Source organism: Tenrec ecaudatus, chromosome 6, assembly GCF_050624435.1.
Source record: "Tenrec ecaudatus isolate mTenEca1 chromosome 6, mTenEca1.hap1, whole genome shotgun sequence".
NCBI lineage: Eukaryota > Metazoa > Chordata > Mammalia > Afrosoricida > Tenrecidae > Tenrec > Tenrec ecaudatus.
The window spans coordinates 170,054,038-170,073,996 of NC_134535.1; positions in this window are offsets into that span (position 1 = coordinate 170,054,038).

A 19,959-nucleotide genomic window follows, 5' to 3' on the forward strand; every position below is an offset into this window, starting at 1 on the left:
GTTAGTCTGGGCCACCCACAGCAGTCGTTCTATGCCCTTTACAGTCACCATGAGTCGGAACTGAACTGACTCAGTGGCAGCGAGACTTTCTTTTGGGGGCTCATTTGAGAAGACCTCTGAGCTCGGCTTTCCTTGGGGACCCACGCACTTGGGGGCCATTATGAATTGAATTGAGCCCCCCCACCAGCCCCCACACCCATGTGTTGTTTATACCTTATACCTGCGAATGCAGTGCCTTTTGAGAGAGGGCTTTGGGGTAAGGTGTGTTTCAAACCCATCACCTTTGAGACAGAAGAGTAGATTTGGCACAGGGAAGAGCCCTAAGGAAGAGTAGCTACTTGCAGCAAAAAGATCTCCCAGGAACCAGTGGGCACAAGCTGAGAAGAGAGGACTTTATTCCACAAGCAGCAGAGACAGAATGTCTGCCCCACTAGAACCGACACCTTGAATTCTGACTTCGAGCCTCCTCAAAGGAGAGAGTGGCGCCCTGGGCCACAGCGGGTGACTTACTGGACTGCTAACCACAGGGCCAGCCCTGGGGACCCCCAGCTGCTCCACGGGAGAAAGACGAGACTTTATACTCCTGTAAAGAGTCACAGTCTCAGAAGCCCACCGGGACAGTTCTAGCCCGCTCTATAGGGCCACTGTAGGTTGGAATCGAATGATAATAGTGAGTTTCTTTGCTTGATATTTGGGAATGGAGAAAATAATTTTTGTTCATGAGACACTTGTGGTTATGCCTGTTACAGCAGCACTAGATAACAGGCCCAATGTTGAATCCACTATGCCACCGGGGTGCCCGCAATGGAGGACTGCTTCATTACATAACTGTCAAGTTACCGCATTACAGAGATGCCAGCCACTGAGAATCATGGCCTCATAAAGTTAGCCTACCGTGTCCATCACTGCCAGCTTACTCTAGACCTTGCACCTTGTAGTGCATGGCTGACACATAGATGTTCTGTCTATTTTTATAACGATTGTCATAAAAGAAATGTGGGATAATGAAATACATGATAACTGTGAAGGAGGTGTTTTGTTTGTGTTTGCTTGGTCTTTGTATTATGTAAACAATATCTTTGTTCCCATAGTGTCTCCAGGAAAATAATTTGTTTTCCTCTCATAATAATTATGATTAAGGGAGGCTAATTTGTATATTGGAATCTCAAAATAGTGGAAAATATCTCTGCAGGATTGTCACTATTGTTATAGACAAGTTTAAAGACCACGGTGGCAGTTACATAATCTGGTATCAAGTTGAGACTATTAAGAGTGAAGGGGTGGAGTTTAGCCTGTCAATCAAGTCACAGCTTGGTGACCTCATTTGGAGGTGCAACAGAGATAAATAGCTCACTGGATGCCAGACCCAGTCTCCCTCTGCTTGTCGTCCTGTGAGACATTCCTGTTGACAAGCCACATGGAGCTACACTGATGGAGCCAGAGCCCTGGAGCTGGAGGAGCCTCATGGAGACCCACACCAGCGCTGAGATGCTTCCACTGCCACTGGATCCACAAGACTTTCCACCCACTGGCCTGTGATCTTCCTGCATTTGGCTTCATTGCATGTGTTGCATGAGTCTGAAGAGGAATTGATAAGTTGGCATTGGACATTTGGGCATATATTACACTTATGAAGTTGTTCTGGACTGGGCTGGGATGTATTTTTAATATACAATTACTCTTTATACAAAGCTCTTTCTTATGCACATATGCGTGTCTCTGGATTTGTTTCTCTAGACTACCCAGACGAACAGAAGCACCAAATATAACCTATACCAACATAAACTCCCAGGATAGTTTGCTGTCTTGGGAAAGGTGAAGAGAGAGAGAGAGAAGAAAAATTACTTTTTCTTCATTAGATTTTAGTTTCAAATTTTAACTCCAAAACCTGATTCATAACCTTGGGAAATTATCATATAATTCAAAAGTATTTTAAGGAGGTGAACGTCATCTATCTACAACATATTTTAAGTGATTATTATAACGCACATAAAGAGTTTACATAAAGAGTAAACTGTGGAATTCAAATTTAAAATCTTATTTGTTTACAGCCAGACTGCGGGAGTGGAAGAATGTGACAGCCTTCAGCTATTTTGCTAATGCAATTACAAATGAGTATTTTGAAATTGAGGAGGGAGGTTTCACAGTGCAGCATGAGTCATTGGTCAGCTCTCCGTAGCCTTGTTGACTGATATGCACCCCATCGTTACACCATCCCCACAAAAACGTGTTAGGAACAAAGCATCTTTGTTGGAACCCATGCTATAGCATATCAAGGAGTTTCAGATTTCAGTATCTAGGAGACCAAGTGTGATCATGATCGTTTTAGAAACTTATTCGCTCTGTCCACTAGTTCTCGCCTGGTCCGTTGCCTGTATTTTATCTCTAAGGTGTTCCGGCTTATGAAATTGTTTACTTCAGATCCTCTCCTCTCCTATAGTAACTGGAGCCGTCACTGACAATGCATTTGTGATATTACACTGGGCCTCCTTTATCAGACGATCAATTCATGGGTGATTTTCAGTGGAAAGTTTATGAGCATTGAAGTTTTTAAAAAAAGAAAAAGAAAAGAAAGACAATACTGTCTCTAAAATGTACTCCCTTTGTTAAATTGGGCAAGTTGTTTGGCAGCTCTGAGCTCCTGGTTCCTCGCCAATGAAAACTGAACAATGACGTTTTCTCAGAGGGGTTTGCATCCATAAAGCAGGGGAGCACATAGCACAGTTCAGCGACCTCACAGCAAAGCTCCCACAAATCAGACCTTCAAGGAGAGCGGGCTCTGCCTGCAGAGAAATCAGTACCCAGGAATTCAGCCTTTCAAGTCTTTCATTTTTAAAAGTCAATTATTCCATAAGTGAAAATGATTTTTTTTACTTGCGACTTAATAGGATGTAGAACACAATTTTCAAAAATCAGGGCTGCTTCTCTGATACACACGTTGATAATGTGTACTTCTTCTATGAGGATAATCACATATCAATTACTAAAAATGATGACATCTCAGATTAAATGGCAGGAGGATTTGGTTAAGAGTCAAGTGCTGACTCTCAGCATAGTAATTTATATATTCCATTTGGATATTATCAGCGCTACAGACTAATAAAAGCCAAGAGGTTTCAGTTGAGGTTGGTAATTTAAATTCTTTCTGGATTGCCATCATACGTGAAGTGCTTATTTTTCTTTTATCACCAGCGGTAATCTATGATTATGTGGGGTGGGCTCTGTTATGTAAACTTGTTTTATGTCACGCTTCATCCATAACCGAAGTTCTCAAATAAGGGGTTGGGGAAGGAAATAGCACGGCTCTGAGCCAGGGCGATAGCATGTGGCTACAATAAAATATCCCCGAGTCTTTCCTGGAACACCCCGGGACTAGATGACTTTCACATCTTAGATTTTGCTGCCATGAGAAAACATGTCCACTCTTGTCAAACAGAAACAAGAATGATGTCACTGTTTGTCACTTCGTGGAAGTTGAAAACCAATTTTAGAACCATGCTGGGCCATTTGACCTTACATGGAATTTGCAGCCCTTCCCGGCAAACGTCCCGGTGTCCAGTAGAAGCCGTTTTTCTCTGGTTGGAGAAAAATGAATCTCTCTCTCGTGGAGCAGCTGCTGGCTTTGGGTTGGCACCCCAGCACGCTGTAACCCACTCACAAAGGAATTGGATAACCGTTAGACGGATCCTGAAAGAATGGCAGAAAATAGGTGGACCAGAACCTCAGATTCTTAACAATGGCAGCCACACTGGACCAGGTGAGACTGGAGGACTCCTTGAGACTATTTCCCTGAAACACTCTTTAAACCTTAAACCCAAATAGCCCCACCCTCATCTTTTGGCTAAATAACAAAACAAAGACTATCACCTATGAGTACGATGCTACATGTGGTAGGATACCAGAAGGTTAAAAATTTACTTTTCAACAAACACAAGAAGGTAGGGGTTCAGGAAAACTAGATGGATACAAATGGAACAACCAGAGCAGAAAGAGTCATATTCATACACAGTGAAAAATGCAACCAATGTTACTGAAGAGTTTGCATAGGGATGGTTGCATGAAAACTTAAATGGCTGTGTAAACCTTCGTGGAAACCCAATAAGATATTTCAGAAACAAAATCGACCAACCACCCAAAAGAGATTTGTGAAAAACAAAGATACGATGGCATTCGCTATCTGCAGACATTCCTGAAGGAAATTTGCTCAAGTCCAGTCAGGTGATCAGAGTGTAACTTCATGACCAGAACACAACCTTGGGAAGCTGTAACACAAGCGTTAAAAAAAAAAAAATTTTTTTTTAAAAGCCTTCTGCCAGCATAGTGAGCTTCTATGGGGTTTCCTAGGCTTGGAAAATCTTTATGGGAGCAGACAACCTCATCATTGTCCCAAGGAGGGGATGATTGGGTTTCAACCACTGACCTTGCAATAGTTGTATAGAATGAAATGATTTAGAGTGAGTAGAAGTCTGAAGGGAGAGTAACAAAAAGACAATGACCGTATTTCATCGAATCTAAGGTTTTATGCATTGTTAATTGCATCATTCTTTCATGTGCCACTTAGGAAAACCAAAAACTTTCCTTTATGATTACACCTTGATTTACCATTAATTGCATTGAGAAGTGGTTTTGAATTCTCTTGGAATACAGGTCTCTTGATTTCAGGCTATGCTGCGATGATCCGCCCAAGCCATTACCTTGAAGGAGAGCTTCTTTTGACCTTCGACCCTGTGGAAACTGGTATCCTGAAGTAGCCTTTACGTCAAGCAAAGGCCTACTAAGCAGTTTAGTTAAGTGGTTCTCAACCTTCCTAATGCCTTGACTCTTTCATACAGTTCCTCATGTTGAGGTGACCTCTCCAACCATAACATTATTTTTGTTGTTACTTCATCCCTGTCATTTAGCTACTGTTATGAATAGAGCGATCCCCAAAGGGGTGGTAACCCACAGGTTGAGAACCACTGGTCAAGACCATTTTATCCTAGGCATTGTGCGCTTTTGAAGAATTAGCCTTGTGCGAGTCAGTTTCCAGAAACTGTGGGGTCAGGCTGGAAAGTGGGTAACTTTTTATGTAAATACTGCTCTGGCCTTGTTGCCATGGCAATGTCAATAACAGGGTCAGTAAGACCCTTTGAATGTTCCTTCATACCTGGAACACTTGGGCTCTCTAGGGCAGCAGTTCTCAACCTGTGGGTCGCAACCCCTTTGGGGGTCGAACAACCCTTTCACAGGGGTCCCCCAATTCATCACAGTAGCAACATGACAGTGATGAAGTAGCAACGAAAATAATGTTATGGTTGGCAGGGGGGGGGGGTTTCACCTCAACATGAGGAACTGTATGAAAGGGTCGTGGCATTGGGAAGGTTGAGAACCACTGCGTCTCATGAGATGTGTTGCCCAGCTATAAAATTTCATGTTAAACAAATTATTAATTGAATAGGATTTTTATTTGAAAAGCATGATACCATACAATTTCAAAGAAGTGACTCTTTGAATTGATGAAAGAGAGTGGATAATAAAATGTATCTGACAGAGATCCTTTCTGGGGCCTCCATTACATCAGACCATAAAAGGAAATAATTTCTTGGGAAGCCAACCATCCATCAAAAATTTCCCTCACTTGGATAAAGTAGCTACAAAGAACCATCTGATTCGTGTGTATGTGTGTGTTTTTACCAGAATTACAAAGCAGCCTGCCAATAAGGAATTCTGTTTCTCAGATATATGGATTCCCAAGAAGGAGTTGATTTAGCTAGTAAACTTGTGATGTGGGCCCATGTGAATAGTCCCCTGTAGCCTGATCTTAATGAACCGATAAAACACAATGTTTTATCGTGTTTTATCCTGCTTGAGCAAGGACCAGCTTTCGAGCCTGGGCATGCCATGGAATCCAGGTTTTGTATGGGGATCCAATTCTCCTTTCTCCTGAACACTGCTGTCGCTCCGGTAGTAAACACCCTTCGTGGTCTTTGTGAACTCTTGTCTCAGAAATGTGGGACAACGTCTACTTTATCCTTGCTGGGAGCATTTCTCTAAAGACTGATACACAAAGAGCACATGGTAGAGGGAGCGCAGGTTAGGTATTGTTAGGGATCCACCTGTGTATTGACTGGGAGACATTGCAGGGTTTTCTGCGTGGTGTTTTATGGATGTCACCTAAGTGAGCTGACGAATGCCTGGGCCAGGGCTGGTCCTTGGCTCACATCAGGAAGTCCACACTTCTGAACAAACTCCTCCAAGCGCTACTCTTCACTGGGAAGCCACTCTATGCGAATTAATACACTGACCATCAGAAATGAGTTTGTATTGGTGAACAGTAGTGACTTATTAGCTCACATAATATGTGTCCTGGGGTCTTTTTTGTTTTGTTTTCCTTTTAACTATTTTTGTGTAGCCTTCAGATGAATGCATTTCTAGTTGGCATACTCTTCTTTGTTCTTTTTTTCCCGGAATTGTTTGTGCCCAGAACTTGGTAAAGGTTGCTTTATTTATTTTAATTCTGAGCACTAGGTTTTCAGAAGGCTACACTTTACAAGGAGAGCCGTATCCATTTTTCTATCTACATATCCACCTATATATATATTTCTATATTAGTATCTGTTTACCTATAAATCTATGTTACTAGCTATGTATCCATGTGTGCTACTATCTTTTGTTTATATGTGCGTATGCATGTCTGTGTGTGCATCTATGTGGATCTATATGTATCTCTCTTTTTGTCCTTCTTTCTCTCTCCCCCCCCCTCTCCATCATCTTCTTTTGATGTGAAAACCATTTTTTCTTGAGTTTTTTCTTTGCCATAGTGGTCTCAGACAGAATTCATTGGAATGACTAACATGACAGAGCCCAATGTCTTCCCAAATCATCCATGCCAGGAGGTGTTTGGTAGTCTCCTCATTGTTCTTCAGGGATGCATAATATCCCCTTGTATGTAAGCACCACAGTTTACGTAGCCATTCTTCCACAGAGGGGCATTTTCACCATTTTCCATATTTTTTCTGATTACGCTGCAATGAACATGAGCATGCATATATATGTTCGTGTTTTTTCCATTTATTTATTTAAGATGTATCCCAAATAGAGAGATTGGTGGGTCATATGGTATTTCTTTTTGTATTTAAGGAAGCACCGTCCAACTAGCCACATTGGCTGTACAATTTTGCAATCCCACAAGCAGTGTACATGCATTCTAATTTCTCCCCATCCTCTCTCGCATTGATTATTTCCCGTGCTTTTGAAATTTTATAACACTGTTAGTGTGAGGTGGCATCTCATCATGTTTAATTTGCATTTCTCTTATAGCTAGTGATCAAGAACATTTCTTCCTGTGATTGATGGCCGCTTGGATATCACCCTTGGTGTATTGTCTATGCATGTCTTCTTCCCATTTTCTATTTAGGTTCTTGATGTTTTTTCTGATTGAGATGTCACACTTTTGAGAAAGATGTCAGAGATTATTATCCAATATAGCATCGCCGAATTTTTTAACCTTTATCTGTGGGCTTTCTTCTTACTCATTTGATGTACACAAATATATTTTTAGGATGGACTGGCCCTCCACTTAGTTTTCTGTGGGTGTTTTGCATTATGTTTGGTGATTTACTTATTTATGTCTTGTATTAAACCCCCTGCCATCGAGTTGATGCTGACTCATACTGACCCTATGGGACAGGGTAGAATGGCCCTGTAAGTGTTAGGTAGTTCTAGCGTAGGGATGGGGAGTGTCCGTTAACGCATGCTCAGAGAGCCAAGCACGGGAACAAGGAGCGGTGCACTGCACATGCTCAGAGGTTCAGGTTTCCCACGCAGTAGGCATGGGTGGGCACTATACCTGGATTGGCCCACCTGGGCCAGGTGAATTCAATTCAGCCAATGGGGTCTATCAGGGTCGTCCACCACGCCTCCCCGTGGAATCTTTGAAAAGGCAGGAGCCTAGAGTTGGGAGAGAGAACTTTTGTCTGTGTGAAGCTGAGCAGCCTCCGCCAGGCTGCATGGTCGGGAGGAGTCCCATGGGTGCCATGTAAACCTGAAACAACTTCTAACTGTCATAAAACTCACTTGGATCACGAACCAGGCTTCGGCGTGAATTCTTTCTCGCACAGGGCCAAGGACTGAGGCATAACTCTAGCTGCAGAGAGATCTAACAGAAGTTTCTGAAACTCACCATTTATGGTAGTGGAAAATCCATCTTTCTCTCTTGGGGCAGCCGATGGTTTCAAACTGCTGACCTTTTGAATTGCAGCAAAACCGAGAGAAGTCTCTCTTCCAATTGTCTCAAGGCTGGGATGTGCTCAAGGAGGCTGCGCTCCACTGTGGGAAAGTGCAGACCAGGAAGAGAATGGATCCGACCACATTGTCTATGCTCGTCATGACGAGTCTGGGAGGCCAACTCTAGAGGAGGAAGGCCGTCAGATTTGCGAGCTAGAGGTGACTCGCAGTCACATTCTCCCCACTGAAAACCATCCCCACACTATCCTCTAATGGTGCTACGTTAAAGATGCCTCTTACAAGCACCTGGCTGCTCACACTCCACCGAAGACTACCGATCTCCAAAAAAAAAAAAAAAAAAGTTCTCTTGTTCTCCCCACTCAAAGGGAAGTCAATTCCCCTCTGCCTACTCGCAATACTGGTCTTGGCTTACTCCCCCAATGAGCTTGGGGATATCGACAGGCAAGACACTGCCCACCTCATTATGTATGTGACCGATGGGACTTGCCTGCCCCAAGACTATATAATCCCGTTGGAAAAGACATTTGCTCTATTTCTTGTTCCTGACTTCTGGAAAGGTGAGTACCCTGCATGCTTGCTCTATTTATTTCCCCTCAATCGCCCAGCCACTCCTCAGGAACACTTTCCATTGTGAAGCTTGTGGGAAACAGATTTCTCCCAAGCTGTCTCCCCCAAATATATGCCAAACTTAGCTGCTTGCTACACGTGGCAAATGACTATACACTTGGAGGTCAACAGAAGTAGGTCAGGGGTTATTTTCCCTAAGGGTTACCAGCCGTCCAGAGCAAGCAGACACCACTGTTTATCACCGTATAGTGGTGTCTACCAGACCTGTGATGATTTCTTGGGGTCTCCTTTCCCCACAATTTAGAGTCAAGCCACCAAATGAAGAGATCAGTTCAACAAACAATGAATAGGTTAAACAGGGGCCACTCTTTGTAGCAGTTCCTTATCATCCACAACAGCAAGCATCGTAGAAGGACTGCAAAATTAACTGACTGCAGTGCAGCTGGCATTTCCTGGATGCTTACTATGGGCCAGGAGCTTTGATAGACTTTTTACACTACTCATTCAGTCTATCACCCTCGATTTAACAATGAAGAAATGGAGGCAGTGGAGAGAGGGTGGGTTGGAAGGGGGGAGCTGATTACAAGGATCTACATATGACCTATGACCTCCTCCCTGGAGGACGGACAGCAGAGGAGTGGGTGAAGGGAGATGTTAGACAGTGCAAAATAATAATTTGTAAATTATTAAGGGTTCTTGGCGGGGGAGAGGGGAAGAAGGGGAAAGAATGAGCTGATGCCAGGGGCTTGGGTGGAGAGCAAATGTTTTGAGAATGATGAGGCCAATGAAGGTACAAATATGCTTTGCAGAATTGATGTCTGTATGGATTGTGATAAGAGTTGTATGAGCCCCTAATAAAACGATTAAAAAAAAAAGAAAGAAAAAATGGAGGTGGCAAGGTCATAGAGCTTGAAAGAAATCAAACTGGGCTCTGACCGCAGACAGCTCCAGAACCCTGATGAATCATGATGCTACATTGCCTACCAAACTGTCAGGAGGAACAAATGACCTCAGTCTCACAATGTTAGCTTTGGCAATGGCCTCAGAGGTATCTCTAAGGCTGTCAAGAACATATAAGCAACTTAATTATAAATGAATGTTACTGCGGTCACCAAATACCTTAGCTGTGTCTAACTCAGGCTCAGTTATCAGGGAAATTCACCTTGGTGCAATGTTTACAAGAACAAGGCAGAAGCAGCCATGGAAGCTACAGAGATCACATCTAAAATTTGTTGGCTTTTCCCCAAGGGAAACTTCTTATGCTCTTACTCAGGTCCCTATCATTATGTGCAAGCCTAACAATCCTGACATCTGCTTGCTTGCTCTTCGGGGGCAAGAGGTGGCAGTGGGCTTCCCTAAAGATCTGTCGTCCTGGAAACCCTCGAGACTCTTCTACTCTGTCCCACAGGCTTGCTGTGAGCTGGAGTCCTCCGATGGAGGACCTTCACATCCACAAAAATGAAACCAAACCCGTGGTCATCAATTCAATCCCAACCTGTAGAAACTTGCTGCCTTGAGTTTATTCTGCCTCACTGGGGCCCTGTAGGAGAGAGTAGCACTGGCCCTTGGGGGTTTCTGAGGCTATAACTCTTACAGAAGTAGAAAGCCTAATTTTTCTGAGATGATAAATGTTTAGGGTACAGACTCAACAACTCAACTGATGACCATCAAGCTGGTTCCAACACATAGGGACCCTATAGGACAGGGTAGAACTGCCCCTGTGTAATTCCGAGACTAGAAGTAATTTTATGGGAGTAGAAAGCCTCCTCTTTCCCCTGCAGAACAGCTAGTGGTTTTGAGCTGTTGACCTTGTGGTTTCCAGCACAACACATAACCCCTATGGCATCAGAGCTCTGCAGAGAACAGACAGCTTCATCTTTCCCCCCCTGAACAGCAGCAGGTGGATTGGAACCATCAACCTTGGGATTAACAGCCCAGTGTCTAACGCACACTGCGGCCAGTCAAAATGGGGAGATGGACTGTGACAGGTAGTTCTTATCATGACAACATTGCAGGGTCACAGCTGGCATGGAAGCACTGAGGGATGGCTACAATACAAAGCACCAATCTAAAGAACAGAGGCTTTTTGGTCATTGTAAGCAGCAATTAATCTGACGCTGTCAGGTGCCCGAGGATATCGCTGCAGAAGAACTAAAGCTCATAAATGACTCGATCCAAAATGTGCCTATGTTTAATATATGCATTTAAAAGGCAAGTGTGTGTATAAACTAAATAAGTAAGACTATGGTCTACACTTGAAACCCCTCACTATCCCTACTTGACTCATTTTCAGGAGAGAAAGCGAGGGCTTGGAACAGCTGAGATGATACTGCACCCCTTAAAAAGCAACTTGGGCATTTCTTTGGTCCTTTGTAAGAGATTGCTTTATGCTCTTTGGGTCCCGGAGTTTTCAAAGCTGAATCGACCTTAGAGATGGTGGACTCTAAGTCAATTTGCTCAAGGGCTTATGGTCATTAGCCCATAAGTAGGTTAAAGTGTCTTTATCCTTAGGCCCATCACAGTGCGCATAGGACAGTAAGTTAAAAATGGATTGCTACCACACTTCCAGTGCGTACGGATACGTGGGTTTATTCCCAAAAAAAGGTGTTTAAGTGTGACTCTGAGATGAGTGGATGGCTGCAGACAGGTTCTCTCCATGATACATTTGTCTTTGTCTCTTTAGGATGTGTGTTGCTTTGGGTAGACTAGAGAAACCAATTCACAGACACTCATGTGTATAAGAAAGAGCTTTATGTACAAGAGCAATTGAATATTGAGAAAACATCCCAGCCCGGTACAGATCAAGTCCATAAGTCTGATATTAGCCCATATGTCTGATTCCAATCTATAAAGTCCTCTTCAGACTCATGAAACACATGCAATGTGTCCCTGAATGCAGGAAGATCACAGGCCATTGGGTGCAAAGTCTTGCAGCTCCAGTGGTAGTGTAAGCATCTCGGTGCTGGCAGGGGTCTCCACGTGGCTTCTCCAGCCCCGAGGCTCTGGCTGCCATCAGCCTGTCTCCATGTGGCTTGTCAACAGGAATGTCTCACTAGGGGAGAATGTATCTGGCCTCCAATTAGCTATTTATCTCCTTAGCATCTTCAAATGAGGTCATCAAGCTGAGACCTGACTGACAAGCTAGACCCCACCCCTTCACTCTTAAGTCTCAAATTGACAACAGATTATGTAACTACTGTAGGAGACCTTCAAAAAGGAGGATACTTTTTGTGCCATTGGTATGTGTGTGGGGGGAGGTGGTTATTTTGAGGACAAGGGTAATGTAAAAATTTTAATGTATCCTCAAATGGATATCTACCTAAATCACTAACCTTTGTCACAAATTTGCAGGAATGCTGCCCCACATCAAACAGCAGTTTTCCGATGGATCAAGTGTGTTAAGGAAGGTCAGAAAGACCCTAGTGATGAGCCAGGAAGAGAAGACCGTTAACCTTGACATAGGAACAAACTGGCTGAAGGTCAGAAACTGGTGGGAGAAGACTAGACTTGCCACTGTTGCTACAGGTACCAAAGTTCAGCATTTTGACCTCAGCAAGCTGTCTTTTGCCCACATTGCGATCTTTCCATCATTCTCCTAATCAAGCTCGAGGCTAATAAGATACTTTTATGGAAGGAATTGTAACCAGGAGCAGGTTTATCAGTTTGATTCAGAAATAAAGGTCTAATCAAAACAGTAGCTTCTGAAGGCATCTGCTGACCCAGTTAAATTCAAGGCACAGCAGTCAGCTCTGAAGGTTAGTGTGTGTGTGTACACCAAAGGGATAATCTGGTTAGCTTTTCCTGAAAGACACAGGATTATAAGGGGGACGTTTACCAGGAAGAAGTTTTAAGTAAAGGGAAAAATACTTTGGTAAGAAAATTTGGAGAGGATTTTTTTTTTTTTAATAATGAAATAGCACCTGCTGATTCTTCAAGGTTAGGAAGGTCTTTCCTATGAGAATTTAATCGGGAAAATCTTATTCCATTTTCCCCAAACCCAGATTCTGACCTTTCAGATTTATTTTTATTCCCTAAACTCCAAGAACACTTGAGAGCAGCCGTTCTCAATCTGTGGGTTGAGGCCCCTTTGGGGGTCGAACAACTCTTACACAGGGGTCGCCCAATTCATGACAGTAGCAAAATGACAGTGATGAAGTAGCAACGAAAATAATTTTATGGTTGTGGGGCCGGGCGGGGCGGGGGGGGGCGTGTCACCACCACGTGAGGAACTGTATTAAAGGGGCGCAGCATGAGGAAAGTTGAGAACCACTGCTTTAAAAGAACACCCTTTGCATCCTTCAGAGATGCTAAAACTGCTGTTTGGATTCTGGATGTCCAGCAAAGAGGGCAGAGTTGCTTGAGGAACAGCTAGAGAGATAGAAACAACACCTTCAGGATATGGAGAACTAGATGGGGGAATAGGTTGGGAAAGGGTATATATAATTTGAAAGCTATTTAAAAAAATTTTATTAAAAGATCATTTTATTGGGGGCAACATTTTGATATTTTTGTTTGATCAGGCTTCGACAATTTTGTAGCAGTACTTCTGACTTACAGGGTAGGCTAAGTTCTGCTATAGTAACAAACAATCAAAAAGCCTGAGTGGCTCCAACAATCTAAAATCATTTCTCACGTGGACTCCAAGTCTCACCGACCCTGGAGCTCTGCTACAGACAACCGGTCAGGCCACCAGGGGGTGGAAATGGGGAGCCCTGAGAGCTGGAGAAGTAAAGGCAGCTATGTTGGAAATGGCAGACCCTCTCGCACAGTAAGTCCAGGGAGTCCCTGCGCTTACAAATATCCACTGATGGACACTTGGCGCTGGCCCTTGGATAGCATGTAAATTTGCCCTCTGTTTAAAATGGCTGGACAATCCCCCACACCTCCTTCCATGTAGCCGAGCCTGAGTCATAAAGACCCCATGGGGCATGGTAGAAGTGTGAGGTTTCCCAAGTGGGTAATACCTCGGTTCTTGGCTTCCCACCATGAAGGAATTCACAACGAAGCCTGTTTTGTAAACCACGTGGGTTTTTGTGAAGGACAGGACAAGGTCCAGGCGTTACAGTCTCAAAGGGGACCTCCTGCTACCCCAGAAAGTGTGCCAAGCCGCGCAGAAGTTCACAAATGGTTACGGTCAACCACATGGAAAGAGTACCCCAAGGTGTGGAGCGGGGACCAGAGAGCAAGAAGGGCGAGAGAGCGTGGGCCGAGTAAGCATGTGCTTACCCTCTTACCTGCCTCTGTCTAGGAGCAGAGTGAAAGAGCGTCACCCTTCCCACAGCCAGGTATTTCGAGCCTCTGGCTGGGGAGGCATGGTTGATGGTTTTGGTAGACCCCATTGGCTAGGTTGAGCCCACCTGAGTGATGTCCTGAGCTGGGACCTAGTTTGGACCACCCAGATGTACCTACCACCTGGCTGGGGGCTTGAATTTGAAGCATGCTCAGTTTGGGGGGGTCTTCATAGGCGTCAAATGGTCGCCTGATTTCCTTCCATCCTCCCCTGGGGGGGGGGGCTGTGCAGGCATGGGAGGGACACCCCCGGGAGGGACCTCCCAGGAGGGACATCCTCCACCCCTTGTCCCTGAGTCTAGCTACCTAACAGAACTGTCCAACAACAGCATTTCCTCTGTGGGCACAGACAGCCTCCCGTGTACCCATTGAAAAGGCCCAAAGGTGTTTTAGACTGCATTCATTTTTCCTTTGTGAGAACTGAAGATCCAAACTATGATAGCAGGATTCATACCCAGTAGTAAGGCTTAATATTAAACCTATGAATCTGTTCTGAGTCACCTACAAATTCCACTTGACTTAAAGGCATAGTTTGGGACCAACCATGTTCGTAACTCCAGGGACTGCCTGTCCAGCATTAAGTAAGGCGCCGAAAGGAAGGCAGTATTGAGGCTTTGCCTTCTGGAACTGTGGAAGTTACATCATTTCATGTCAATTTGAAGATATATAAATGCATAGAGCTGGCGTTCAACCTGTCAATCAGGTCACACCCTGATGCCTCTTTGTGGGTGTGGCCTTCTCATAAGGAGGACCCTGCCCCCCCCCACCTCCCCGCCTCTCTCTGCCTTCACCTTTTGGCTGGGTGACCTTGGTTGCAGCCAGAGCCCCGGAAATGTACCCATCACCACCATTGGATCCATGAGACTTTGCACCCACCTGTCTGATATTTCTGCATTCTTCATTGTTGCATGAGGCTGCGTGAGTCTGAAGAGGGACTTATAGACTACTATCGGACAAGTTGGACTGGGTTGGGATGTTTTCTTGATATACAACCCTTTCTTACACATACATGAGTGTCTCTGGATTCCTTTCTCTGGTCATCTCAGCCTAACAGAGGAACCTTACACACCAATTACAAAGAAAAATTCACACACGCAGGAAATACAGGCTCATGCAATACAGTCCGAGTTCCCAGGTTAACTCAGGCTCCCTTCAGTGGCTCCATGTAACTGCATTCTGACATCAGTCAAATACCTCTTCCCCTCTGCCTACACTATCACCTTTTATTCTCAGCACCTTTTGATAAACACCCAGCAGTGTTTTGAAGGGTAAATCTTAAAAGCTGAGCATGTGAGTGAACACCGTGTGGCTCCACTCATCATAACTCGAATCTGCTGGTACAATAGGTCCAAGGTGACACAGTGGCCTGCTCACTGCAAGGTCAGCAGTTGGAAACCACCAGCTGCTCCGAGGGAGAAAGATGGGACTGCCTATTTCCGTACCGCCAAGCGCTACAATCTCAGAAACCCACCGGGGCAGTTCTGTTCTGTCCTATAGGGTTGCTATGAGTCAGAATCTGGTCAACAGCAGGGAGTTGACTGGTCAGTCAAGTATTGATTTGGAAAGTAGAGGCTAAATTATGAAGAAAATGAATTGCTGGACAAAAGAGGTAGACCGCTGAAAAGGGGTGGTGGGGGTGTGACCCAGTGAGGGTTTGCAGGAGGAGCCGTGGCACAGCCAGGGCTTGAAGCCGGGTAGGAATCAGAAGGTGAGAGCGGCAAGGGAGTCTGTGCTGGAGATAACATGGGCCAAGGTGAGAGTGGGCCGGGTCCCTGGGAGAGTGTTTGTGCCCTGCGGGGGCATGCCAGGCTGTGTTCTTCAGAGTTGTGTGCGCTGGCTTGTAGCCACTGGATTGTGATCGTCTTGGGGACAGGGCCTTCCTTGTCTTTGTGGACGTGGAGCAGACTTGTCCTGGCTCACAAAGGGGCTCACAGCTGTTTGTCAAATGAAGATGGTAAGGCAGCTTTACTCCAAAGAAGGAGCCATTCCTGTGGGGTTTACAATATTTTTTTTGTAGTTTTATCGGTTTTTAAATGGCAGACAGTATGCCGAATGTCCTATTTTCCAACGTGAGCATTAGAGATTCAGACTCAAATCGCAATCTTAGTACCACATGCACGGGACTCAGGGAGCCAGAGGACAGGGCTTCTTTGTTGTTTTCTGGTACATTATTGCCTGGGGAGGGCGTTTGAGGGAAGGTTTTTTTTTTTTTTTGGAAGGTTTTACTATATCGCCAAACCAGAAAGGATTCCCTCATTCAGCTCATTTCTCTTTGAATAATTCATTGCCCAAGTTCCTTTTACCTGCAACCTGCCTGGGCCAGCGTTTCTCATTGTGTCCTGATGAGTTGTAATCCCACTCCTCCCTACCAGGAAGTTGATAGTCCCTTATTCACCCTGCATGTTGATCCCTGTTAATACAGCTGCAGAATGCAGAGCTTGATACAGTCTGTCGCTTTTGTTTCTTGTTTTCATTGTCTTCCAAGGCTGCTGAGCTCAGGTAATTAGCTCCAGGGATTCCCACGTCCAAGGTCCTGGGCTTGGCTTATGAGTTCTCTCTCCTCTTGACCACAGACGGCCTCTCTGACCCCAGTGTTCCCACCTCCACCGTAGGGCTGACATGCTGGTTTGGCGATGAGACAAACTGCAGTGACTGAATACCCGTTGCAAGAACTTGACTTTTTGAGCAAGGGTCATTAGCTTTTAATGCACTATGAGGACAATGACCAGCGAGGTAGAAAAGGCTCCGTTTTTCCGCCTTCTCAAAGGAGGCCGGCAAATAATATGCATAATTACGAAGTCTCTGTACCAACACACAGAAACGAGACACAATATTACGTAAGCCCTATGATTCCTACCCCGTGAAATGACCTGAAGTTATAACAGTCAGGGAACGGGAGGGGAAACGGAGAACTAGAAAGAAAGGGGAAAAGAAAGGAATGGTCAAAACCAAAAACATTGATTATATTAGGGAAGTGGGATTATAAATGGATATCTGCTTTTCCCTACATTTCCTTTTCCCGTCGTGGTTGTAAATAAGCCAGCTGTGTGAAAATCCTCTGGCCTTTTGGGATTAGTCTCTTTCCCTTTAGGTTCAAATAAAATGACTTAACCATCCATCCTAGCATTTTTGTTTGTTTTTTAATTCCCAGCATAGCTATGTGTGTTCATTTCCTCACCTGCCTGTGGCTGAAGTCCAATCTCAGGGTAGCTTCTCTCTAGGCGTACCAGCCTCTTCTCGTTCCATGCAAAGTCGCTGTAGGGCCGCTGAGTAATGGTGTAATCAGATGGTAGCAGGCACCGACTCACTAGCTTTCCCAGGTGGCACGACGTGCTGAGTCACTCGTCTGCTGCTTCAAAGAACGGAGGTTAGCTCTTGGAAAGAAAGCTCTGGAAATCTGCTTTTACTAAAGGGCACAGCCATGGAAAACCTCGTGGAGGACTCAGTCTTACACGGATACCCACGAGCTCGCCGAGAGCTGCTGTCGGCTGTCGGCTGTCGGCTCCTGGAAGCTGGTCCTGCTGGAAACCACGATCTTGCTGACTATTTCGGGAAGAAGAGGAGGGCGACAGCTTGGCGTGGAAACAACCTGAGATGGCGATGGCAAGGGTGCCTCTGCAGGTCCTGGTGGCACAGGGGTTAGGTGTTGGGCTGCTAACCACAAGGTCAGCAGTTTGAAACCACGTGGGTACTCCTCGGGAGAACAAGGAGGCTTTCTACTCCCACAAAGAGCTACAGTCTTGGAAACCTCTAGGCACAGTTCGGCTCCATCCTATAGGGTCACTATGAGTCAGTATCGACTTGATGGCACTGAAGTTTCGCTCTCTCTCCCCCCCCACCTCCCCACCCCCCCACCCCCATCAAGGAATGGTAAGGATCACAGCAGGTGGCAGGAGCTAGGAAGAGGCCAGGAAAAAAATCTTCATCCCCCAGGAACCTTGAGAGAGAACGTGGCCATGTTGATGTTGCACTTCCGGCCTCCAGCAAGCCACCATGACACAATAAAGCCCAGTCGTGTTCCCTCCCCCTCTGAGCAGCGGTCCTCGGAAATGCATACAGGTAGAAGCCATGCAGAAAAGCATTGCTGGGGATGTCCCCGCTCTTTCTCCCTGGGCTGTGTCTCTCAATCGGTCACTGTGACTCCACATCATTGGGCTGCAGAGACCAAAGAACAGGATGTCAGCGAGAGACTGAGATGACCATTATGTGCCTCAGGTGCGGGCCTGCAGGGAGAGGAGGTGAAAACCTCCCACACATCAGAAAGCCTGAAAGCTTTCCGCTGCACTGAGCCTATTTGTCAAGAACGAGAGGGAGTCTTCCACAAAGGGACCAGAATTGCTACTTCCCAATAAGAACGTTTCTCTGGAAATAGTTCCCTTGGAAAATCACCTTTCTCTCCTGCTGCCCACACTGTGCTCAGGTCTGGCCTGGCACTGCCAAACTGCAGGAGCTGGGCAAGTCTTCCATCTGCTCGCTCAGAAAGCAGCGTGTTGTACCACACGAAGAAAACTCCAGCGGGTTCTTTAAGTAATGCTTATTGTTTCAGGAAGACACCTCTGCTGGACTTAACACCTGCACCCCGCACCCCCACCCCCCATCGCCACCCCATTCTCCCCTTCCCTCTCTGCTCACATAGAACAAGCGAGAAGAGAGCCAGCGTCCCATGGTGGATGATACCCAGAGCAGGTGCCTGGGTACTTGGATCATAATTTGGTCCAATGTTCTCCCTCAAAAATGCTGGCTTAGTTTCTTGGGTCTGCCATAGGACTGGGTGCCTCCCTGAGAGGCTGGTGGCCCTCCCCTCTTCCCAAGGCTCCCTGGCCCTTGATCAGGCGTCAGTAATTGTTCTTCTGATAATATCTTCCTCTCCCTTCAGCCATGTGCATGCACTGGGACCTGCCCCCTCCCCCCACCATGACTTGTACTTGAACATTCCATATCTCACTTCCACGTGGGCTAGTCTTCTTTCATGAGTCTTGGGGGAGGTACATCCCTATGCACGGGATGAAGCCGACACCCCGTCTAAGGTGTCTCCCCCCGCCACCCCCAGGACACAGCCACACTTCCACCATGTGTACTTTGCACAGCCAGCCTGAGACTGGCATCCTCAGAAAGGCCTGTTGTCAGGGCTGGTCATGGGTGACCTCAGGAAACCTGCCCTGTAGGAGGGCTTAGGACTCGCTTGCTCAGATGATGATGGAAGCAGTGCCAAGTATCTCGAATACCAGCAGTCACCTCTGACTGGTTCCAGCAGAGCTCCCAGACTAAAAATTATAAACAAAGCCGAGAGATACCTTCCAAAGGTAAATCAGGGAATGCCGTATAGCTCACAGCCAAATGGGAAGGTGGGCCCATGGGGTAGTTACATAATCTGTTGTCAATTTGAGACTTCAGAGTGGAGGGGTGGAGTCTAGCCTGTCAATCAGGTCACAGCTTGATGACCTCATTTGGACGTGCTAAGGAAATAAATAGCTTGCTGGAGGTGGGACACGCGCTCACTCCCTGGGAGACACTGCAGCTGACAAGACACATGGAGCTGCGCAGTGCCCTGAGCTGAGGGAGTCATGTGGAGACCCACGCCAGTGCTGAGATGCTTCCACTGGTATCCTGGATCCACAAGACTCCCCACCCACTGGCCTGTGATCCTCCTGGATTCAGCGTCATTGCGTGTGTTGGGCGAGTCTGCAGAGAGGATTTTATAGATTGGTATCGGACATATGGGCTAATATCGGATTTGTAGACTTGATCTGAACTGGGCTGGGATGTTTTCTCAGTATTCAATTGCTCTTGTAGATAAACCTCTTTCTTATACGCATAGGAGTGTCTATGAAGTTGTTTCTCTAGTCTATCCAGATTGACCCAGTCCCCTACATTGGA